Consider the following 13,105-nt stretch of genomic DNA (forward strand, 5'->3'; position numbering starts at 1 on the left):
CTATGGTTCCATCATTGTATTAAAAACATGTTACCAAATTCCTTTTGGATTTTATGTATACCACAACAACCAGGGTACCCTCATCAACCCTCATTAAAAACTCAAGCTAATCCAACATAGTTCAAAATTAACAAATTTCTGCTGGAATCCACATTTGTTCAACTGATTGTTAACTATATTCAGGATTACATCTATTTCCACAATCTTACCCAGCACCAAGGTTAAACTGAATGGTTTGTAGTTACTGATTTATTATTCCACACTTTTTAGAACAACATCACATTCTCTCATAGCTATCAGCACCTGTATCTCAACACCCTATAGACCCCACCCTGAGCTTTCACATGAACACAATACAAACCTAATTTAGACTTTCTTGCTTTTTCTCTAAATCTGACCCCACCTCATGCCATAGAATCATAGAATCACACAGTGCAGAAAAGGCCCTTCGACCCATCGAGTCTGTACCAACACATGAGAAACACCTGACCTGCCCACCTAAACCCATTTACCAGCACTTGACCCATAGCCTTGAATGTTATCGCATGCCAAGTGCTCATCCAGATACTTATTAAAGGATGTGAGGCAACCCGCCTCCACCACCCTTCCAGACAGCACATCCCAGACCGTCACCACCCTCTGGTCAAATGGATTTTCCCCACAACCCCCCTCAAACTCCTGCCCCTCACCTTGAACCTATGTCCCCTCGTGACTGACCCTTCAACTAAGGGGAACAGCTGCTCTTATCCACTCTGTCCATGTCACTCATAATCTTATACACCTTGTTCAGGTCACCCCACAGTCTTCTCTGCTCCAACGCAAACAACCCAGGCCTACCCAACCTTCCTTCATAACTTAAATGTTCCAAGCCAGGCAGCATCCTGGCGAATCTTCTCTGCACTCCTTCCAGGGCGATCAAATCTTTACCATGGAAATACCTTACCGTTTTTCACTGTAATCCTATCTGTCACACCCAATACTTGTTATACCTTGCTTTCACTTCATAATAAAGTTTTTTCAAAGTTTATTTAGCAGTCACAAGTAAGCTTACATTAACACTGCAATGAAGTTACTGTGAAAATCCCCTAGTCGCCACAGTCCGGCGCCTGTTCGGGTACACTGAGGGAGAATTTTGCATGGCCAATGCACCCTAACCCGCACGTCTTTCGGACTGTGGGAGGTAACCGGAGCACCCGGAGGAAACCCATGCAGACACGGGGAGAATGTGCAGAGCCCGCACAGACAGTGATCCAAGCCGGGAATCGAACCCAGGTCCCTGGCGCTGTGAGGCAGCAGCGCTAACCACTGTGCCACCAAATATTACCTCCCAATTCCTGTAACCGAGTTCCAGTTTCTTTCCCATTCTCTGTATTTTAGTGTCTAGTCACTTTAGGGAGGTGAATGAGTTGTTTGTATTTCTTTGGTCCCGCCCTGTGTTATAAAGTTGTTATGGTGAGATGTGTGTGTGTCACCATTCAGGGAATCAGAGAGAGACACAGAACAAGTGAGAATTCACCCATTATGCTTTTCTGCTCCTTTGTCTCTCCCTGTCTCTTTCTTTTCCGCCCTTCTCCCCTGGGAGCTGACCATTCAGCATCAATGTTCCTTCTTTTAATCCATCTCATTAGATTGGGCATCGGATTTCCAAACAAGTGTGGCCACAAATTGAACGGCTGATAAACTGACTGAAGCGGTTGACCCATACCCCTTGAAGTACAAGGTAGAGTAGGGAATTCAGTTTTCACATTTCATAGAATCATAGAATCCTACAGTGCAGAAGGAGGCCATTTGGCCCATCAAGTCTGCACCAACCACAATCCCACGCAGGCCCTATTCCCCCATAACCCCATGCATTTACCCTAGCTAGTCCCCCTGACTCTCGGGTCAATTTAGCATGGCCAATCAACTTAACCGGCACATCTTTGGATTGTGGGAGGAAACCGGAGCACCCGGAGGAAGCCCATGCAGACAGGGGGAGAACGTGCAGACTCTGCACAGTAGGTGACCCAAGCCGAGAATTGAACTTGGGTCTCTGGCGCTGTGAGGCAGCAGGGCTAACCACTTAGAATCATAGAGTCATAGAATCCTACAGTGCAGAAGGAGGCCATTCGGCCCTCGAGTCTATGCTGACCACAATCCCATCCAGGCCCTATCCCCATAACCCCATACATTTACCCTAGCTAGTCCCTCTAACACTAAGGGGCAATTTAGTATGGCCAATCAACCTAACCCGCACATCTTTGGACTGTGGAAGGAAACCGGAGCACCCGGAGGAAACCCACGCAGACACGGGGAGAATGTGCAGACTCCGCACAGACAGTCACCTAAGCGGGAATTGAACCCAGGTCCCTGGTGCTGCGAGGCAGCAGTGCAAACCACTGCTTAGCATTAAAACAAAATTTGGCTTCTTGGATTGCCAGAAACAATTGATTCTGCTTTAAGACAATCACAGTCCCTTTACAGACATTATTTCCCCACAATCATAGGGAAAATATTGGAGTCATTTCCATCTTAAAAGGCTAGAGCAAACCTGGCCAACCAAGGCATTGCAGTTGATGTAGTCTACATGGATTTCAGTAAGACTTTCGACAAGGTCCCGCATGGGAGGCTGATGAAGAAGGCAAGAACCCATGGGATCCATGGCAATTTGGCAAATTGGCTTAGTGGTAGGGATGACAGTTATTGGTAGGGATGACAGTTATTAGTGGTAGGGGGCAGAGGATGATGGTAGAAGGTTGGTTTTGTGATTGGAAGCCTGTGTCCAATGGTGTACCACAGGGATCGGTGCTGGGACCCTTGCAATTTGTAGAGTAAAGAGACTGTAGAGTTTTAGAATCATAGAATCCCCACAGGGCAGAACAAGACCATTTGGCCCATTGAGTCTGCACTGACAACAATCCCATTCAGGCCCTACCCTCTCACCCCACGTATTTACGCTACTAATCCCCCTGCACTAAGGTGCAATTTAGCATGGCCAATCAACCTAACCCACACATCTTTGGAGTGTGGGAGGAACCGGAGCACCCAGAGGAAACCCACGCAGACATGGGGAGAACGTGCAGTCTCTGTACAGTAGGTGACCCAAGCCGGGAATTGGACCCAAGTCCCTGGAGCTGTGAGGCAGCAGTGCTAACCACTGTGCCACCGTGCCGGTAATTTAGTGTACATTAATGACCTGGAGGTGAATCTAGGAGGTAAGATAAGTAAGTTCACAGATTAAACAAAACTTGGTTACGTGATAAATAGTGAAGTGCAAAGACTTAGGGCCCAATTTTACCATCGCGTTGCGCCTGTTTTCGGACGCAAAAACTTGGTAAAGTCGGGCGTGAGGTGAGTAGCATGATCCGCGCCCGAGTCCGCGTCAGTTCCCTCTTTACCAAGGCCTGAAAATGGCCGCGATCGAGACCACACCCGAAATGGGCGCGACGGCCATTTAAATGCATTTGCATGTATTTAAATTGACTCAATGGAGTGCAAGCCCAACTTTACCCAAAGGGGGCACTTCCCCCTTTACCACCGCATTCGCCCGTCCAGAATTGGCACGAAACTGACGTGCTCAACATAAGTCTGATTTGGGCACTGCAATTGGTGAGGAGGTAAGTGCCAAGCATTGATGGCTCTCTGCTTGAGATTGTTTGGGTGGGGGGGGGGGGGGGAGCGGGGTCCGCTGCCATTCTGCCTGAGATCAGTGGGAGGTAGGGGGGGGGGCACTGCCAGTCTGTCTGAGATCAATGGGGAGGAAGGGGGTTCCGCTGTTACTCTGCCTGAGATCGTGGAGGCAGCGGGGGGGAGAAGGGGGGGCGAGGGTGGATCACTGTGCCTGAGATCGGTGGGGGGTGGAGGGGGGCAGTAATGTTGTAGGGGTGGGGCAATATCTGTGGGGGTAAGGGGGAGGAATTATCTGGTCTGGAAGGGATGTGACAGGGGAGCAGCATTCTATCATTTTTTTTCTGCGCATGCGCAGTTGGAGGCACCAATCGGGGCTGCAGGATTTCGGGCGTGTTAAGCCCCGCCCACAGACTTGTGCAACGTGGAATTGCTGATATTTTTTGCAGGCGGAGTGCGTATGGGGGCGCCTAAGAACAGGTCTAAAAGTCGGATCTGAAACTCCCAGTTTCAAGTCCGTTCAGCACTTGGAATGAGAATGGTAAAATAGGGCCCTTAGATTGCAGGATGATATAGATGGGCTGATCAGATGGTAGAACAATGGTAGATGGAATTTAACACTGAAAAGTGTGAGGTAATGTATTTTGGGAGGACTAACAAGGCAAGGGAATACACAATGAATGGTCGGACCATAGGAAGTACAGAGGATCAGACGGACATTGGTGTGTATGTCCATAGAGCTCTGAAGGCAGCAAGACAGGTAGATAAAGTGATTAAGGAGGCAGATGGGATACTTGCCTTTATTAGCCGAGGCATAGCATATAAGAGCAGGGATGTTATGATGGAACTGTATAAAACACTGGTTGGGCCATAGCTGTGTGCAGTTCTGGTTGCCACACTATAGGAAGGAAGTGATTGCACTCGAGAGGGTGCAGAGGAGATACAGCAGGATGTTCCCTGGGCTGAAGTGTTTCAACTATGAAGAAGGATTGGTGAGGCTGGGTTTGTTTTCCTTGGAGCAGAGAAGGCTGAGGGGGGACCTGATTGAGGTATATAAAATTCTGAGGGGCACAGAAGGGTGGGTAGGAAGGAACCTTTCCCCTTAGCAGAGGGGTCAACAACCAGGGGACACAGATTTAAGTTAAGGAGCAGGAGGTTTATGGGAAATGTGAAGACAAAGCTTTTCACCCAGAGGTTGGTGGGTATCTGAAACTCGCTGCCTGAAAGGAATGAGAGGCAGGAACCCTCATAACATTTAGGAAACATTTAGATGCGCACTTGAAATGCCATAGCCTACAAAGCTATGGATCAAGTGCTGGAAAACAGGATTAGAATAGATAGGTGCTTGATGGCCAGCGCAGACATGATGGGCCGAAGGGCCTCTTTCGATGCTGTAAAACTTTGTGGCTGGAAGTCTCTGGCCATTCACACCGGTAGGATTCTCTGGAGCCTTACCGAGCTGTGATACATCTGGAAAGGATGCTTTCTATGGTGCATCTGTAAATATTGGTGAGAGTTGTAGCAGACATGCCAAATTTCCTTAGCCTCCTGAGAAAGTAAGCGCGCTAGTGGAGTTTCTTAACTAGAGCATCCATAATGTACCAGGATTCACAGTGGGTCATGGAGTGAGATGTAGCTGAGTCCTTATATTGGACCACAAGTTCAATAAATTCTTGTTGCAAATGTGAAGTGTTATTTCTCAAAGAGCAGGTTCCACATTGTTACAACTGATGGACTTGAACTGCGATGTTTAGTGTCATGAGATGAACTAAAAGGAAGTAGTCCAACATCTTACTAAAAGAGAATAATGTTCTGTTGATGTTGATGGGAGGTGATGGCCTAGTGGTATTATCACTAGACTATCAATCCACAAACTCAGCTCATGTTCTGGGGACCCAGGTTCAAATCCCGCCATGGCAAATAAAAAATATCTGGAATTAAGAATCTACTGACGACCATGAAACTATTGTTGAGAAAAGCCATCTGGTTCACTTTTGGGTGGCATGGTGGTTGGCGCTGCTGCCTCACTGCACCAGGGACCCGGGTTCGATTCCCAGCTTGGGTCACTGTCTGCACGCTCTCCCCGTGTCTGCGTGGGTTTCCTTTGGGTGCTCCCACTGTCCAAAGATGTGCTGGTTTGGTGGATTGGCCATGCTAAATTGCCACTTAGTGTCAGGGGGACTAGCTAGGGTAAGTGTCTGGATGGGATTATGGTTGGTGCAGACTTGATGGGCCGAGTGGCCTCCTTCTGCACTGTCGGGATTCTGAGGTAATATCCTTTAGGGAAGGAAATCTGCCGTCCTTATCTGGTCTGGCCTACATGTGACTCCAGAACCACAGCAATTTGGTTGACTCTCAACTGCCCTCAGGCAACTAGGGATGGGCAATAAATGCTGGTCAGCCTGCGACACCCATGTCCCCAGAATGAATAAAAATTAATTCAAGGCTATGGGTCAAGTGCTGGTAATGGAATTAGGTGGGTGTTCAGGTGTTTTTCACGTGTCGGTCCAGACCTGATGGGCTGAAGGGCCTCTTCTGCACTGTATGATTCTATGATTCTATAATGGGTCACACACCTAAACGCTATGGAAGGTCGAACTACAAATGTCCATGAAACCATTGTCGATTGTCGGAAAAACCCATCTAATTCACTAATGTCCCTTTACGGAAGGAAAGCTGCCTTCCTTACCCGGTCTGGCCTACATGTGACTCCAGAGCCACAGCAATGTGGTTGACTCTCAATTGCCCTCGGGCAACCAGGGATGGGCAATAAATATGAATGAATGAATACAAAAACTCACTGTACCTTTCCAACTGAGGTTTATTAGTGGCATTGTAAAAGCACGGAAACATTAGCAAAACCTCTCCAAGCAACTTAGGTGCAAAATATAGGTTGCCATATATCTGTATAAATGATTCACACCCCTTGAAAAGCCAAGATAATTAAGGAAAATATGAGTTTAGTTTTCACATTTAATAACAGACGGAATTGTAGAAATTACACCCAAATCGGAACAATCAAAAGCTACATTTGCCTAAACACAGCCCCATTGTATATGAACAGGTAATATGATATTTTCCACTTTGAAACAGAAACATAGATGGAATCACAGAGAATAAGCACTGGGACAGGTCTCATTCCTGACAGAGCTTTTTAATTACAGACATTGTGAATTGAATTTAAAGTCCACAGTTGCTGCGGTGCTGGGATTTGAACTCAATTGTCTCTGAATTGTTAGACCCGGTCTCTGGGTGACCATTCCAGTGACACTGCCACTCTGTTATCGCACCCACAAAATACACTTGTCACATTACAAAAACAGCTCAGGTCTCTCTCTCTCTCTCTCTCCACAGATGATATCTGCTTGTGTGGGGTATTTCCAGCATTTCCTGTTGCTGTTTCTGAACTTGTCGGTTCGCTGAGTGAAATGGTTTGAAAGGCGCTGCGGGTTACAATATTGTCTGCTCGCTGCTTCCCTGACAATCATGGGATAAGATTGGTGTGTGTGTGGGGGGGAGGGGGTGCGGTGGAGAGACAGGAAAAGTGCTCTGGATTCACCCGTTCAATTTGTTCCAATGTCCCGTCGACTCCATGGGAAACGTCAGGCACTGGAGCCCAAGCTCTGAGCTGGAAAGTCGCTGTTCACCTTTTTACAGTAGATTTTGCAGAGCGTTCCTCACAGCTCGCCACGCTGCCAGTACGGTCTGGTGTTGGGGATCAGCGCGGGCATACACCTCTGCGGCTTTGTACTGACTCTCCCTCCGTCTCACCACTTGGTTTGACCAACAGAGCAACTGACTGCGATTGAACTTGAACTTCTCGTTAGAGACAAGCTCCCGCACCCTCTGTAAAGTCTCCACGTACCCAATGCGCTCATTCCACACGCTCCACATATTATAGCGATCATCGCTCTGACTCTGCACCCGCCGACCCTCCTTCTCCCAGCGCTGTCCGATTCCCCGGTATCCCGGGATCTGGTCCAACGCCCAGAAGAAGATTTGGAAAAACTCTCTCTCATCATTAACTCTGGCCGATTGGAGCTCACAAAAACTGTTTAGAGGCCTGGCCGTTTGCTGCCCATCAAGATTGCTTTGCAAGTTGGGCTGTTGGATCATAGGAGCTGGCCGTTCATTCCCAGTAAAAAGGTTGATGATCAGACTGAGCAACCCTCCCATGGTGTTGGGTTCTGCCTCTCACTTCAAAACTCCAAACTCTTCAGTAAACACCGGAGTCCCCTCGCTTCTGAACCCAGTGGAGAATCCGCGGGAGTTTATATTGAACCAGGAAACAACTGATGGTTTTGTTTTTCCCAGGAAACTCTTTCAAGTCCTTCCCCATGCCAACCAGTCAAGGTGTGGCGCTTGTCAAAACCGGTCCGGCCACATTTCTCCTTCTGGTTGATGTCAATGTTACATTGGTGACATGGAAGGAGGCCATTCGGCCCTCCATGTCTGAACTGGCTCTCTGCAATGTGCGATTCCCTCCTCCCTTTCCCCACGTTCCTGCACATGTTACCCCCCCCCCCCTCTCCCCGCAGACAATGGTCCAATTCCCTATGGAAATCCAGGATCGAATCAGCCTCCACCACTTCCTCAGACACAGCGTTCCACACCCTAACCACTCGCTGTGTGAACAACCTTTTCCTCCCATCCCCATTAACAAACACCTCAAACAAAGTTCAATGATTCTCAATCCTTCTGACAACGAGAACAGTTTCTCTCTGTGTACTCTGACTACATCAATCAAAGCATGGGGAGGCGATGGCCGGGTGTTATTATCCCTAGACTATCAATCCAGAAACTCAGCTAATGATCTGGGGACCCGGGTTCGAATCCCGCCACAGCAGAATTTGAATTCAATAAAAAAAAATCTGGAATTAAGAATCTACTGATGACGATTGTCGGAAAAACCCATCTGGTTCACTAATGTCCTTTAGGGAAGGAAATCTGCCGTCCTTACCTGGTCTGGCTTACATGTGACTCCAGAGCCACAGCAATGTGGTTGACTCTCAACTGCCCTCCAAGTGCAACTAGGGATGGGCAATAAAGGCTGGCCAGCGAGCGATGCCCATGTCCCATGAATGAATAAGAAAAAGAAAATCGCCTCTATATCTTCTCCAAGGAAAGCAAATTCAGTTTCTCCGATCTATCCGCATAATTATGCTGGAATTGGAAACAAGAACAAAAAATGCTGGAAAATCTCAGCAGGTCTGACAGCATCTGTGGGGAGAGAATAGAGCCAAACCTTTGAGTCTTGCTTAGAGCTGAAGACAAGGGAAAGTAGGATGAGATTTTTACTGTTAGGGTGGGGGAAAGGGGGGGAGGGGAGGGTGGGATTGACAAAGATCTCACAGACAAAAGGACAAGGGGAATATGAATAGTAGTGACCATGAAGGCTGATAAGAGTGCCAGTGTAATGAGATGAATTAAAAGGACATCATCTTAATAAAAGAGAATAATGTTTTGAGAAAAGATAGTTGTTGATTCAATTCTATCCACAATCACTGATCATTTCGAATTGAGGTTTATTTAATGCAATGTAAAAGCACGGAAACAGTTGCGAAACCTTTCCAAGCAGCGTATTCCCAGAATACAGATGATCATAAAAGCTCTGTATAAATGATTCACACCCCTTGAAAAGCCAAGATAATCGAGGAAAGTATAAGTTTAGTTTTCACATTTAATAACAGACAGTATTGTAAAAATCACTCCAAAATCAGAACAATAAAAAGTTACATTTCACTAAACACAACAGCAGCTCCTTGTACATGAAGAGATAATATCATCATTTTTCCATTGTAATGCAGACAGATCGATGTAATCACAGAAAATAATCCCAAAGCACTGGAACATATCTCACAGTACACTAAGCAATTAAAACAGACTGACTTATCTGCTTATCACAAATCGAATATTCCAAAACCGTACAGTTAAAAATGCCCTGATGCAGCCCATCAGAATGGGAATGTCCAATTGTTTGTTTATTAGTTGTCAGCTATTGTCCATTTGGGATCTTCCTTGTCTTTCAGTCAGAATGCTGAGGGTTCAAATCTCACTCCAGACACTTAGACATGTGTCTGGATTTTCCCATCCCACCGCAGTAAACGGTGATTTGGCTGGCTGTAAAAGTCTCCAACATTGCTGCAGTGGGAGCGTGGCGTGAACGGCAGGTAAGATCTCGCTGACAATCTCTGCTGTCATTTCAATGTAACACTGAGGGATTGCTGCACTGCCGGGAGATTTCAGCGTTCAGTCCACACATTAGACAGAAGCCCTGTCATTTTTCCCAGGTGAAATTTAAGCAGCACAGTTCGAAGAAGGACAGAGAAATTCCCCCCTTTGTCTTTATTCCTCAAACAACATCTCTGTCCTCTGCAAGCAGAAGGAACACGTCCAGACATTGTTGCTTTTCTTGAATGTAACAAATCTGAGGGACTCAAGTTCCCTGGAGCGTTGTCCATGGTGATGAACTGAACAATTAGACATGACTTTCCAACCAATGAGCACCCATTGGTCAAACAACGTATGTGATTACCCTCTTTGTAATGTGACATTGTTCCATCTGTCCTGATGAATACAAGACTAAAAAATTGGACAGTGTGTCTTTTTTCAGCAAGAAGGAATGTGCGCAAATGACTGTACACATACTGGACTGTGGAGTGAAATGTATCTGAAGTCTCCATTTTGGATCACGTTACGTTAAGTAACAGCAAATTAATTCACTCTGAAAATGTGCAGTTGGAAAGGTCTGATTCTTAATTGTTATAACTAATACATGTATACTGCAGTGTTCAATTAATGAGATCAGAAGGCAGCATGCAGTGCTTAGCACTGCTGCCTCACGGCACCAGGGAGCCGGGTTCAATTCCGGCCTCATGTCACTTTCTGGATGGAGTTTGCACGTTCTCTCCATGAGTGCGTGGGTTTCCTCTGGGTTCCTCCCACAGTCTGAAAGACGTGCTGGTTAGGGTGCATTAGCTGTGCTAAATTCTCCCTCAGTGTACCCAAACAGGCGCCAGAGTGTGGCGACTAGGGGATTTTCACAGTAATTCCATTGCAGTGTTAATGTAAGCCTACTTGTGACAATAATAAAACAAACGTTAAACTTTAACTTTAAGATGTGCAGGTTATGTTGATAGTCCGTGCTAAATTGCCCATAAGTGTCCCTAGATACATAGGTCGGGGAGATTAGCGAGTTAAATACATGGTGTTACAGGGTAAAGCCTAGGTAAGTGTCAGTGCAGAGTCGATGGGCTGATTGGCCTCATTCTGCATTGTAGGGATTCTATGATTCCATAGCTGAAAAAAGAAAATTGTCCAACATTTGAATAAAAGGGAATATTCTTACCCCCATGCTGGAGAAGAATCCAAATTGTCCACAGTTTACTGATCATTTCTTACTGGGGTCTATCTGTTACAAGGTAAAACCACATTACAATACAAATCACAGGAACAGTAGAAAACTAGATATAGTCACAAAAAAACAAGTTGTCGTAAACACTCTGAATGAATGATTCACACCCCTTGAAAAACCAGTGCGAGTTTCACATTTCCCATTTCATAACAGACACAAGTGTTGAAATCACCTGATAAATCCAACAATAAAAGTTGTATGTGGTCCTTTTTAACAGCACAGCTCTCCTTTATATATTAAGGGATAATGTTCGTACATTTTTTTACATTTCCATGGAGAAAAAGAGGTGAAAAACCAACCTGCGAGAAATCTCAAGATAGTATCTAAGGAAATCAAAGTGCGACTTTATTCCAGAACTAAAATGACCAGATTATTTTTGATGTGGAGATGCCAGCGTTGGACTGGGGTGGGCACAATAGGAAGTCTCACAACAGCAGGTTAAAATCCAACAAGTTTATTTGGAATCACGAGCTTTCGGAGCGCTGCTCCTTCATCAGGTGAGTGAAGCTCGACAATCACCAGGCTGGAGTGTTCCCTTCCTGTCGGGGAACACTTCAGCAGTCAAGGGCATTCAGCCTCCGATCTTTGGGTAAGCTTTCTCCAAGGCGGCCGTCAAGACACACGAAAATGCAGAATCGCCGGGCAGAAACTGATGGCCAAGTTCTGCACACATGAGGACGGCCTCAACCGAGATCTTGGGTTCATGTCACACTGCGTGTAACTCCCGCCATTTGGCCTGGGCTCGCCAAATCTTACTAACTGTCCTGGCTTGAGACAATTCACACCTCTTTAACCTGTGATTATCCCTCTCTCCACTCGCATTGTCTGTACCTGTAAAGACTTAATTACCTGTAAAGATTCACATTCCAACCATTCCCTTGCAATTGAGTCTCTGTCTATATATGCTGTGTTTGTGAACCCAACTCTTCACTCACCTGATGAAGGGGCAGCGCTCCGAAAGCTCGTGATTCCAAATAAACCTGTTGGACTTTAACCTGGTGTTGTGAGACTTCTTGCTGTGGATTATTTTTGAGAACTGAATTTTAAAAATGTATTGCCAGGAGGTCAGCATCGCTGAACATGAGCAATATTTATTACCAATGCTGTACTAAGTGCAACGAAATGTCTTAGGGAAGTTAAGAATCAAATGGGTTTTAACAACAATCCAGTCATTACCTGGTCCCCGTTGCTGAGAGCTTTCTAATTACAGACATTTCAAATTGAATTTACACAGCGGTTACTGTGGTGGGGTTCAAAGTCAGGTCGCTTCTCGGCCTCTTGGCTAAGGTCAAGCGGTGGATTAAGCCCAAGATGCTTCATCTCGTCAGCTTGCATCTTGTTTGTGGGGATCATGAATTGGATTCAATTGGATTTTGAATTTGGTTTTTGGAGCAAGCAAGGAATGGATTTAAGTTAGCCTGGTCCCCTCTGAGCATTGGCTTTGTAACTTCATGTTAGGAGTAAATGTTTTTTAGATAATAGTCCAGGTCTCTGGGTGACTATTCGTAGAATCTCTACAGTGCAGGCGGAGGCCATTTGGTCCATCGAGTCTGCACTGACCACAATCCCACCCTGGCCCTATTCCTGTAACCCCACATATTTACCCTGCGAATCTAGGATCAATTTAGCATGTCCAATCAACCTAATCTGCACATCTTTGGACTGTAAGAGGAAACCGGAGTACCCAGAGGAAACCCACGCAGACATGGGGAGAACACGCGAACTCCGCACAGACAGTCACCCAAGCCGGGAATCGAACCCAGGTCCCTGGTGTTGTGAGGCAGCAGTGCTAACCACTGTGCCACTGTGCCGCCCCAATGGGTTTGAGTTTGCTTGGTCCACTCTGAGCTTTGGCTTTGTAACTTCAAGGAGGGAGTAAATTTGTTTTAAATAATAGTCCAAGTCTCTCGGTGACTATTCATAGGATCCCTACAGTGCAGAAGGAGGTAGTTCGGCCCATCAAGTCTGCACCGGCCACAATCCCACCCAGGCCCTATTCCCCACAGCCCCATGTATTTGCCCTGCTAATCCCCCTGGTGCTAAGGGGCAATTTATCATGGCCAATCACCTAACCCACACATCTTT

This window comes from Mustelus asterias, chromosome 8, assembly GCF_964213995.1.
Source record: "Mustelus asterias chromosome 8, sMusAst1.hap1.1, whole genome shotgun sequence".
Classification (NCBI taxonomy): domain Eukaryota; kingdom Metazoa; phylum Chordata; class Chondrichthyes; order Carcharhiniformes; family Triakidae; genus Mustelus; species Mustelus asterias.